General features: G+C 48.7%; 1 protein-coding gene across 2 annotated transcripts in view; it reads right to left on the reverse strand.

The window, feature by feature from the left end:
* The window catches only part of Adgrf1 (adhesion G protein-coupled receptor F1), a 40,562-nt gene extending 30,591 nt beyond the window's left edge, over positions 1-9,971 (reverse strand). For both annotated transcript variants that reach the window (XM_010617777.3, XM_010617775.3), the window contains exon 1: positions 9,815-9,971. The gene's annotated coding sequence lies outside the window, so the exon portion shown is untranslated. The remainder of the gene's footprint in view (positions 1-9,814) is intronic.
* Between the last annotated feature and the right edge of the window lie 2,208 nt (positions 9,972-12,179).

The following is a 12,179-nucleotide window of genomic DNA, read 5'->3' on the forward strand; positions in this document are numbered from 1 at the left end:
TTTTTTTTTTTTTTTTTGTACCAAGATGAGTACAAGCTGCACTAAGAGACTCATGGCATTTGCTGCTGGTCTAGAAAATGGGAAATGGAATGGAGGTGACCTATACAATAAAGTGAATATCAGCGACAGAGTTGTATTTCAGTCTGCTTTGTGCTGCTTTCGCAGGTTATGGGAGACTGGGGAAGTTACAGAGAAAAATGTATTCCGAGGGGCTGGTGTGTTGAGGTCTCTCGCAGTATCGTTGCAGATGAAAAGCATCACGTGGCCATGGGGCGCGGGGGGGGTGGGGGTCCGACCGCAGCCTCCAGTCATTTTCTAATTAGCAAAGACGTCCCAGTTGGGAGGTCAAGATGACACAGAGCCCCATAGAACCATTCACTTCTCACTCTTGGTGAGAATACCGTCGATCACATGAGATGCCAGACATTTTATTATGAAACGTACCTCATGTTACAGAGTTTTGTCCATCTGTAAGCTACTGTAAGTGTGCTGAGCCCACCTACGTTAGGGTATTCCAGGCTATGATCTTTAGTAGGTCAGACGCATTAAGTGCATCTTGGACTTCTACTTCCAATGATGAGGGATTAGTTGAGACATAATCGCACGGTGAGGGGAGGAGCACCTGTGCTGATGTGAATAGTTCATGTAATAGAGACTTGATCACCTGGCAGAATCTGATCGTGAGGCCCAGAACTTGCAGACTGATACTGTAAAACGCTGGCAAGGACTCTGGGCACTAGAACTCTCATGGCATTGTTGACAGAGATGTAAATTATATGGCCACTCTAGAAAACTGTTGTCAATTTCTTACAAATTAAATATATGCTTATCTAGTGACCCAGACCCTCCACTGATAGATATTTACCCAGGAGGAAAGAAAGTCCTACATCAACACAAAGATATATACACAATATTCAGAGTGTTGTTCATTAACAACTAGAACCTGGGGACAATCCAGATGCCCATCGATAGGTGGAGGAAAATATTCAGACACAGCCAGATCCTGGCTACTGCCCAGGAAGCTGTGTGACGTTCTTAGCAAACCTCCCTGGGCCTGCAGATCATGAGCGCTCTGCACCCTGGGAGACCAATTGCTGTGCAGGTGTCGTGTGTTACATTCCTTGGTTTCAATCTGTATTCTTCCTACTGGACCTGATCACCTATGCACAACCTACTTTAAAGACACGAGGTAGTGCGTATAGTGCCTCAGAGCCTGTTTTCACTGTGGTAGCCTCAGTTTTTATTCAACAGGATTCCCCGAGTGCCGCTGTCCGTGGAGCACAGAACCAAGGTCAGTAGTGTCATGGAGACAATAAGAAATACATCTGGTCCCTGGTCATAGAGGCAGATGATTTTGTGGGAGAAGTAGTAAAAACATTATTGCGAATGCTATTACATATTACAGTAAACTTTTCCAGTGCCTGCTGCCTGCTCACATTCAATAAAAGCCACAAGGAGCAGAGCCATAAAGGCACAAGAACTTAATTAAAATCTTCAGCTATGCCACGTCTGCTGGTCCTCTGTAGCTCTCATTACCGGCACAAAGGACACGCGATGAGAGCCAATTTTCCCCATGATGTCACCCTCCAGAGACTGGGGTTCTGCTTTTGACTTTCCTGCTGTTCATTGTAAACCATCACTATACCATCATGCACTAAGTTTTTAATCTTTTTCTATGCACTTTTATGTCTTCGGCATATAGCAGCACATAAGTGATTCTAACTTTTCTTGAAACATTTCTTTTAATTTGACTTCTCAGTAATTCTTAGGCCTCAAGGCAGGCTTTTATATGGATCTTTCTCAATCTCATTGCTTTGCTCTCAGACCTGGCAAGCTTTTATTCATGAAGTTGGTTGAGCATATTCTCATACACCGTGTAATTGTAATTTGTCATCTGCAGATGGATTGGGGGAATTTTGCTGAGGTGGTGCCAATATGCATTCATAAATGCTCGGAGAGCATTTCTTGCCCCCCTGGCATATGTGCTTATGGTAAGGAGCGCGCTGGGGTTAGGATGCAGGGGTCTCACTGTAGGACAGAAAACTCAAATTGCCCTGAGAAAAGGATGGGGCCAGGTAACAACATCATGTCCCAAGCACCCAAGAGAGGTTCTTCAGAAACAGAGAATTAGTATGAGAGACAAGCAGACAAACTCTTTATAAAGAGATTATTACGGGCAGTCAGCTCACAGGGAAAGTCCCAAGATCCAAAGTCAGCAAGCTGAACACTCACTGCAGGCTGTGAAACCCAGACAACCGAGGCGTGAGTTCCATTCCAATAGATAGTAAGTATAGGACCCAAGAAAAGCCAGGTCTCTGACTGGCAAAAACCATTATTTCAGCTCAACCAGTTAGATGGGCAGAGTTCTCTTCTATTTGAGGGAAGGTCAGAGTTTTCGTCCCACCCATGTCATGAAGACAATCAAATGTTAACCAAATCCCAAACACCCTCAAAAGACATGCTGAAAAGTGCATGACCAGATATGTGGACATCCCATGGCCCTGTTAGGGTCAAGCATACAATCAGCCATCACACCAAGCTAACTACTCACAGACCATTCAGCCCAGAATCCTCCAGTCTGTGGCTCTAGGTTGTTCGTGCTGCTCTGGAGAGGTTCCACATGGCTGACTTCCACCACATACTCTGAGAACTGCGCAACTGTACAGTTTAGTGAGACCCAGCCATTTCATCAACTAGGAATCGGACAAAGTCTGTGAAGGGTGAATCCTTGTGTGGCATCGCTTGTGCTGAGTGAGGCCTCAGGCCTCACTGTGAGCCCCACAGTGGGTCCGAGAAGCACTGAGCTTATGTGGGGGAAACCAGGGGTTTGAGCCTGTTGTCCTTTGTCAGTGCTGTGAACAATTTTGGCATTTTCACTATGTCATCTTGGTGCCCGTGGGCTGCAGATGTCTCCCATGACCTTAGATGGCCTGATTGGACACCCACTCTAGGAAAAGTTGCTACTGAGTCCAGCTGGTTTCAACCACCTACCTGCTAAAGCTCAGTCCTCACCTATCACTGCTCTGTGACCAAGGCATCCCCAGGGGGGATGTGTCCACTTGGGAATTGTGAATACACTGAGATTCCTAGTATCAGGTCTTCTAGTCCTCACAACACTGGGTGGATTTGGTTTGGATAAGAAGAGCAACAACAACAACAAAAAAATCCAAGGGAAAGAAAAGAAGCTTTTGTTGAGGGCAGAGTATTCGGGTGGTGTTGGTAAAGAGGTACACTGGTTCACAGGACAGGTTTCTAGTCTAAGAAGCAAAGAGACCAGTTGTGGTCTCTGAGAGGCCCTGAGCAGGCCCCATACCTTAGACAGGTGGGCCTTGCCCCTGGCTAAGAATTTGTTGATTCAGGAAGGTGTGGAGAGAGGGAGAGCAGCGGAAATGACCATGAGCTCGGCTGTTCTGTACGATGCCCCACGGACCCTGTAGACGTAGCTTTTCCACGCTGCTGTCTGCCACAGCACCACAGCTCGTTTTCCACCTGACCCCTTTGCCACCTACCCCACTGGAGACACAAATAGCCCTTAGATGGAAATAATTCACTATTTCACCTCCAAACTCAGTGCTGACGGAGCGTTTGCCAGAGCCAGGCACACTGCACGTGCATTCTTAAATAAATCTCACAAAAACACCTGCTGCGGCTTCTAGTCTTCCTTGCACTTCACAGATGATGAAACTTGGCTCTGAGGGGTGGGCCAGGGACCCAGGGTCACACAGCTGCTGGGTATGCTGACTCTGGAAACCTAGTGGGAAAATCTGTCCACCGTGAGCTCCTGAGAATTTCATATTAGTCCTTGAACCATGACCGAGTGAATCTCTGTTCAGATTTTGACATCACAAGACTCTCAGTGTGTCATTTAAAGCAAACTTTACAAGAAACTGTAGAACATTTGAAAGGGTGAAGTTCTCCCTTATGGTGTTTCTGGGCCTCTTGGTTAGAAGAAATGTCCCTGTGTCATTTTTATTTGGGTCCTAGGATATAAACTTAAATTACTGTTTTAGATTCTCAGGAGGTAATGCAGGTCTTGAGTCTGGCTATTTTGTAACTCAGTTCCAAATCACATGACTGGAAATAAAAGTGATTTAATCAACTTGAGAGCTGGCAGGGAGGATGGTGGGATTGGAGAGAGTTCAGCTCAGCTTGGCTACACAAAAGCAATTGCATTCGCATTGCATGAGCAGACACAGAACCATTCCTCCCGTGGCAGGAATGCTGCTTCCACAGCACTGGGGGTGGCAAACCCACCAGCCTCCTGACGACCTTTTCCTGGATGCCCTGCAATTTACCTGGGGGTGATAGATCCTAGGTATGGTGTCCCCTCAAGTTCTCTGTGTCAACCTAAGGCAAAGTGTCCTCAGATCAGCACGTAAACCAGCAGGCACTAAGCTTCCCTTTGCCATATGTGACTCCAAAATATTTCTGTCACCCGCACCCACACTGCCCTGACTCCACCCACACACTTCCTCACAGGGCACCCACTTTCTGTCCTGCTCACCCGGGGAAGCAGCCCATACCAGGCATTAAGAACAAAGCAATGCCAGACTGCATCCAGCTCCATTTTACCAGCTGTTTTTGGAGAGGGAGCCTCATCACATACCAAGAGTGGCCATCACCTCCCTCTCAAAGGTTGAATGCGGCCAAAGATACAGAGTCTAGGACGATGACCAGCTCTCAAGTAAATGTTTTTTTTTAAAGTAGTTTCCTAGAATCTCTCTCTCTCTTCCATTTCCTCAAACCCCTGAGATTTCAAACTGCTGAGACTTAAAGGCTGAATGAAGTTCCCTCCTCCCACAAAGTCTCCTTGACTTCTCTCATGGTAATATTGATGTTTACATCTTAAAACTTGAGAGCAGGGCTACAGGACCAATGTCCAGTAGTACACGGTAGTGGTACACGGCTGCCCTAGGTCACCGAGGCAACTCACAGACACTGGGAAAACAGACTTCTCAGCCTTGGGCAGTACCTAAAAGAGCAAGGTGGTGTGGGGGGCTGAGAGGACAGGCAGCACTGAACCTACTAGGCTGGCCCTGGCTGGCCAGGTAGTCAGTGTCCCCCAAGAAGTGGGAGAGGCTGTGTCTTATCCACTTTCCTCTTAGTCTTGGTCTTGGTGACATAACTGGAAGTCACCTCAGACCTCAGCTTCCTCTGTAAAAGGAGTCGATCTAGTAAGAAAGCTCCACAGACTGAGGCCTTTCCTGTTCCTAGTCTGGGATCGCCCTGTCACCTGTGCAGGGTGTGTGAGGGCGCCTCACCTGAAAGCCAGGTGACCTGCGTCGAATCCTCCTCATACTCTCTGAGTGAAGGGAACATGCTGTTCTTCCTCCATCCACCCCTTTGGAATCTGGAACTTCTCTCCCATCAGGCCCTGAGCCAAAGGCTCCGTTACCCGGCCGCCAGCAGGGCCATGCCCAGGGCTGTCTGAGGAAACACTGATGAGGAACGACTGAAGTTTGGCTACGCCTGGCCCTTTCTGTGGTATCTTCAGCCAAAGGCCTGGAGGCTTTCATCGCTGGGCCCAGACAGTGCTAAACAACAACATGACTCCCCTTCCCGCTTCGGGTCCCACCCCTGCTTCTGGCCTCTGCGTCAAGGGACAGAGCCAGTTAGGACCAGCAGCCCCGCCATTAGGCTTCTGGTAATGGGAGGGAACTTGGACAAACAGCCAGACCTTGGCTTCCTGTAACCCAGGTCAGAACTGTCCCAGGGAGGGGAGAGAAGAGGTGGAGGGGGAATGGGAGACTTCTTCTGGCTGGAGAAAAAAAAAAACAAGATGTAAATATGTTCATATTGATTAGATGTTGAACTGATAATACTTTGAATTGACTAGGCTAAATTAAGTACCTTATGAAATTAAATTCATCTGCTTTGTTTTACTTTTTTGCACCATGGCTTCTAGAAAAGTGACTTATGCGGCTATGTGGCTGACATTAACTTTCTATTAGATAGCACCATTTTAGGTGATGGTGGGCTTTCCCTATTCAAAAGAATACGCTTTCCTTAAATAGCAAGCCTTTCGGCCAACTCTGTATGACCTGTCTGGCTCCGTACCTCAGAACCCACACGAAGACTCACCTTGGAGTGAAACAACACTGGCGCTGCCAAGATGGCTTCCAGGATGCAGCTAATAGGAGTTTTTGTTATAAATGGGGAAGACAGAGATTCCCTAGCCCTTTCTCAACATCCACTAAATATAGACTGGTTCAGAAGATTTGTTTATTTGATTTTGAAAAGAAAAATCTGGCTCTGGTCGAGTTTCAGAGGTGTTAAATTTCAGAGGATGAAATGAGCAGTCACGTAGTCAAGGGAGCAAGGGAAGGAGTGGTGTCAAGAATCAGGGAGGAAAGGGCCAGGGATTTAGCGCAGTGGTTCCGGCACCTGCCTCGTAAGCACAAGGACCCAAGTTCGATCCCCAGTACCAAAAAACAAACAAAGAATCATGGAGGAATGACACTGCCCAGCGTTGACACGGAGTGGCTTTGGGGACATGAGGATCCGGGGCAGGATGACCAGATGACCAGAAAGACGAAGCAGGGAGAGGATTCACAGCAAACGCCATTGCAGCCTCTCCAGCAGCACGGAAGGGCCTTCCACTACTGGGCAGAAGTCCTTTCTCAGCTTGGTCCACAAATGATCCCTGAATCCCAGGGCCGCTGGGAAGACAAATGGGATAAAAATGGAAGAATAGCCTGGCGCAGAGTAAACATTTAGTGAATAGGTACGGGTGTGACTTTCTCTCACCGCTCTCTCTACGGGGCTGTACTTGCCGTGTTCCTCAGAGGCCCCTGAGAGTGAGGCCCAGGCTTGCAAAATATAAAAGAGGAGTCAATGACAATTTTAACTAGATTGCCAGTGTGCAAAGTTGAAATGCAAGCCTCTTTGCAAAATATGCCTATTCAAGTTGCTGTTTTCTAACCCCAAACCATAATTTTATCTTTAAAATATTAAGGGACATTAGAAGCAAGTATCTCAGCAGCACCATGAACAGCAGGGAATTTTCCTACCCCGCCCACCTGCTGACCATGACCACTGTCCAACTCCTGACCATTAGAGGTCGCAGGAAGCCCAGGAGGGATTGTCTCCTTCCTCACAAAAGGCTCAAATCCTGCAGTGAAGCTGCATGTAAGTTACACACAGGAGGCTGGAAGTAGGAAGAGTCCCTTCATTCATTCAGAGAAGCTGTTCCGTTCTGGCTGTATGGTGGGTGCTGCCAGAAAATGACCGATGTAGGAGGCCAAGAGCTCCACGTCTCCATGGAAGAGCAGAGGGCCATGAAGCTCAGCTTGGGTGTGGCTGTGCTTGACCACTGGGACAGGGCGGGGACAGGGTCGCATCAGGAAAACCTTCCATGGGGTCAGAGAAAAAAATCGCCCTGGCATTGGCGGTTAAAGAGATCTGTGGCATGAAGAGGTGAGAGTCAGGGGAAAGAGCATCAGGGGAGGAAAGGCAGGTAGATGTGGAGCTCCTGGGTGTGCACTGAGTGCAGGAGGTGGGTTAGGTGGGGGACAGGACTGGGGAGACCAAGGGAAGGCTAGGAGGTGCCCAGTTTACTGTGGGATGCTTTAAAGAAATAGGGGAATCAGAACAGGAGTTTCACTCCCGCAGGTTTGTAGAAGATACATCACAGACCAAAGCACTGGAGGCAAAGAGAATTTTAAGAATGCGGGGAAGATACAGGAATGGGGAGAAGAAAAGCAGCAGATACTTGTCGGAGAAGCTGGGCGGGGGTCGGGTCTGGCCCCAAAATACAGGAATGGAGAAGAAAAGCAGCAGATACTTGTCGGAGAAGCTGGGCGGGGGTCGGGTCTGGCCCCAAGGAACCATGCATTTGTGGCCGGAGGAGTCACTGGACAGCATCGTGTTGTGAACCTAGGCTACACAACATGCAGTTTATACAAGAAAAACAAGTCTTTAGTGCCCTATTGCAGAGCCATTTCACTGAAATGTTAGAGTTGCGTATTTAAACCATCGTTATGAAAAGTCTGATGGGCTAAGTGTCCGGAGAATAAGGGGGGTCCAAGGTCGGGGTCATTTCGGAGAATCTTAACTGGAAAGGGAAGAGAGAAAGGAAAGGAGGCGAGGGGAGGGCAGAGGAGGGAAGAAGAGACAAAGGGAGGGAGGGGACAGATTGGAGAAGGGAAGAGACATGGCTGGAGGGAGGCAGTGTTTCCAAAGGTTGGGGGACCTGAATATCGGTATAGCGCGTAGTAGCGAAGTACACAGGTACCTCAGTTCGTGAACTTAATCTGTTTTATGATTTCAGAAAAGATGGCCACGTTTGTGTTTGTTCGGGAAAGACAGCTGGGGCCATGTTTGTCATCCAATGCAGAGTTTGCAAACAAAAGCCTGCACGGTCCGAGGTTCGGGGAGAAAAGGATGAAACAATCAGAGCAGAAATAAGTTGGAACAAGTTCCTGCAGGATTCATGTAGATGGGGACCCAAGAGGAGAGACCAGTGGTTTCCAGAGGAAGGCTGCTCCGCCTGACCACAGAGGAAAGGAGAGGGGTCGCAGCTTCTCCTTGCTGCCCCCTAGGCTGGAGGCCGCGTGGCTGGTGGGGCAGGGCCCACGGGGACAGATGGAGGTCTGGGAGGAAGGAACGATGTGAAAAGGACGTGGGAAAGGCAACATGGTCACTTCCCTGATGGCGGGAGAGAGATGCTGTAAACACACGAGGACACTGTTAGGAAGGAAAAAGGAATGTGTTTTGGGCCACAGCCCCTGGGGAGGGTGTTATTCAGAAGAGACAACTAACTTCCTCGGAACCTTTTTGCCCATTATTTCTTCACACTTCTGTGTTCATTTTAATTAAATAGGCCTTTATTCTTGTGAGTACTCAGGGAACTCAGGGAGGAAGCTGTCACAACACGAAGAGCGGCTCCACACCTCCCCCTGGGTCATGTCCGCCCCTGCCCAGGGCTCCTGGCTCTCTGCCTGCTCAGTGACAAGCCTGCCCGCCCAAGGACGGGGATGACAGGAAGTCGGGGTTGACAATCACAGAGGTTCAAAGACCTTGTGAAGGGGTGGGGTTCTTGCTCTGTGCCACAAAACATCACAGCAGAACACCCCCCGCCCCCGACCAGAAAGGGTCCCTTGAGCCTTGGCGATCACGCTGTGGGGCCAAGCAAGATGCTATCTGGGCTTGTGGGACTCAGAAAAAAGATAGTCTTGGAACAATTTGGGCAGGGAGACAATGGGATTATTTACTTCCTGGCACAGGAATGAATGAATCTTTCTTCCAAATGCAAAGCAGGCATTAAATCCAAGGACAGTATGCGGCCTCGGCGAGGCCAGCATTCCAGTAACAAGCATAGGCTTTCTCTGTGCACAGTGAAAACAGCCTCACCAGACTTCAAAGAGACATGTGGATTTCTTTTTTCTCTTCTTAAATAAACAAAATTAAGAGAGGACAAGCACTTCTTACAGCTGTGAGCTCCAGGATTTCTCTGTACCCTGTTCCAACCCTGGCCCAACACAAGGAGTCCCATCTCTTCTGGCTTCAAGCAGCACGTACTCAGCAGCCCTTAGACTGACCTTGAACCCATCTGGGCATCTCTATTAAAAAGCCAGGCTGGAATATTCTCCAGAGACTCATGGACTTTTCAAACCCCTTGCACCTCACAGCCTTGCACTGGTGCAGATAAATGTATTTCTTCAAAATGAGCTCCCATACATCACATGTTTACGTGTTTACAAAAAGAGTTGGAGGTTGAGGGGGTCAGAGAGTTCATGTTGGGTAAGTAGTCCCCAGGGTGCCCTGGATAACAAGTTCCTTGGTGCATTTTTAAAAGTCAGCTTTAAATAAGTACCTCTGGGGACAAAGCAGTGTCCAGGTCTCCTCTGGCTCGCCTGCAGCTGCCGATGAAGCTTCCTGTTGAAAACAAGTTGAAGAAAGGAAACTGGCACTGCTCAGGTGTAGACCCAGAGCCCGCCTCTGGGCTTCCCACTTCCTGCCCAGCAGGCACAGTGCCAGCCCCACAGTCTGTCTCTGGAGGAGCAGCAAGGCTCTCTGCAGCACCAGCTCTTAGCTCCCTGCAATGCTCTGGGGTCCTGGAATTGCTGATGGAGCTCTTCGGCCATACCCGCCCCCCACAGCATCCCTTCTCAAGCCCTCGGTTTACAGATTCCCACAAGGTCAAGTCAAGGACACTTGGTCACACGAAGTTATGAAGACAATACACATGTGACCAGTCATGCACCGGGCTCAGGGATTAAAGATTCTGCTGGCTCCATGTAGACTTTCACATGGGACGACCTGCTTTTGATAGAGAGCTGTCCTTTTCCTTGAGCAAGACCAAAGTATAACCTATCCTTCCAGCTAGACAACTGCAATTCAGTTCTGTGCAGATTTTTGCCTTGAATCTAACATCTGCTAAGCACAAGGAGGGCCAGAGAAATAATAAACTGGGTCTCGATCTCAGTGACCTCACAATGGAGACACAGACAGGATTCACACTCCAAAACAATAATTCATCAATGTATCTGCACCATCAACGTATTTTAATCAATAATCTGCCTTAGCCGGGCGTGGTGGCGCACGCCTGGAATCCCAGCTCTCGGGAGGCTGAGGCAGGAGGATCACTGTGAGTTCGAGACCAGCCTGGGCTACATAGTGAGTTCCAGGTCAGTCTCCACTACATCGTGAGACCTTGTCTCAAAAAAACAATAGCAATAATAATAGCAATAATAATAATAATCTGTCTCATAGCAGGCACCAGAGAAGATGCCAGAGAGTAATGAATAAGCAAGTCCTCAGATGCAGGCTGCCAGGTTGAAGGCACGAATGCATCAGTAAATGAACACATGCTGTCTTCTTAGAGTGAGTCGGGGCACATGGCAGCAGGAATTGCTTGGAGGAAGAAATAACTTGTGTATCCAAAAAGGGCTGCAGAAATTCATCACAGAATTAACAGTTAGGCGTCTCTCCCCCAGCCTCTGATACCAACTAGATTCCACGAAGCTGAGCAGTCTGATGCTTCTGGTAAGGGAAACCTTGCCACATTTTCCCTTCCCCAACTGGCTCATTTCCCTGGGCACGATGTCTCCTGGGCTCGTTCTCCTCACTGCACGCTCGGGGGTTTCCTCTTTCTTCAAGCTGAATGAACTTTCACTATGCGCAGAGAGCACAATGCAATTCCTTGGTCCCTGGATGGATATTTCGTGGCTACCACACTTTGGCTGCTGTGAATGGTGCTGTCATAAACACAGGAGGGCAGACTCTCTCTCGGGAGAGGTGAGACTCGGTGTGCATCACAGTTCGGATTTGGACAAGAGAAAAGAAGTGAAACCATTCTGAGAGGAACCACCTGAGAGGGTTTCCCGGGACTTGATGAGCGGGATGAGGAGGGGACCGTTATTCCCCAGATGAATCGCTGCACTGACTTGTAGCTCTTCACAATTCCCCAACGTGTCCCACCTTGAGCTTCAGCATTTGGCCACAACATGAACCGAAGCAAGGCCTGAAATGTGACACAGACAGATGCACAATGTGCCCAGCTCTGTTGCTTGTTTTCTGAGTAACCCTGGGGTTGTTATCAACCCCTCTGATGCTCAGTTTGTCCCATTTGCAACAGAGGCCACTCCATAGGATTGTTCCGAAGATCGAGTTATGCATGAAATATACTTAAAATAGTGCCTGACACATGGCACGTGTTCAATTAAATTGCTGTTAAATAGAGAAAAAAAAAAACACTGGGGATATGACAGCAATGGCTGGCCATTACTGGGGGTTTACTATATGCCAGGGGATGTCCTAAAGCTCTGCAATGCTAAATAATTTCATGAATGTCATTATTAACCAGGTGTCTCTGGGCAGTGGAGCATCAGTAACTGGCTGGGAAACTTCATCCTGACTTGGCTGGATAATTTCCATTAGTGGAAATTTCCGGATGCCAGGAGCAGAGCCTGAGATGGGAATTCTAGACGGATCTACTGGGGAAGCTCTCTGGGGAAAGAGGGAGTGGACAGGAGGCAAGGCAGGGAAGGAACTGAACAAGGAGCAGGCTCACCTGAGCTCTGCGTCAATCCGGACTCTTGGGGAGCTCTGGCTTGTGAACCATGTGACGGCACTGTTTCTGCTTGAAGCAGGGACCACTTTTGTGGCAGCCATGAGTCCTAGGCAGCCCCTGGGGCAGAGGAGCAGGATCATCCCTGAGGTTCCAGTTAACCCGGGCC

This window comes from Fukomys damarensis, unplaced genomic scaffold, assembly GCF_012274545.1.
Source record: "Fukomys damarensis isolate Sample0158 unplaced genomic scaffold, DMR_v1.0_HiC HiC_scaffold_20, whole genome shotgun sequence".
Taxonomy (NCBI): domain Eukaryota; kingdom Metazoa; phylum Chordata; class Mammalia; order Rodentia; family Bathyergidae; genus Fukomys; species Fukomys damarensis.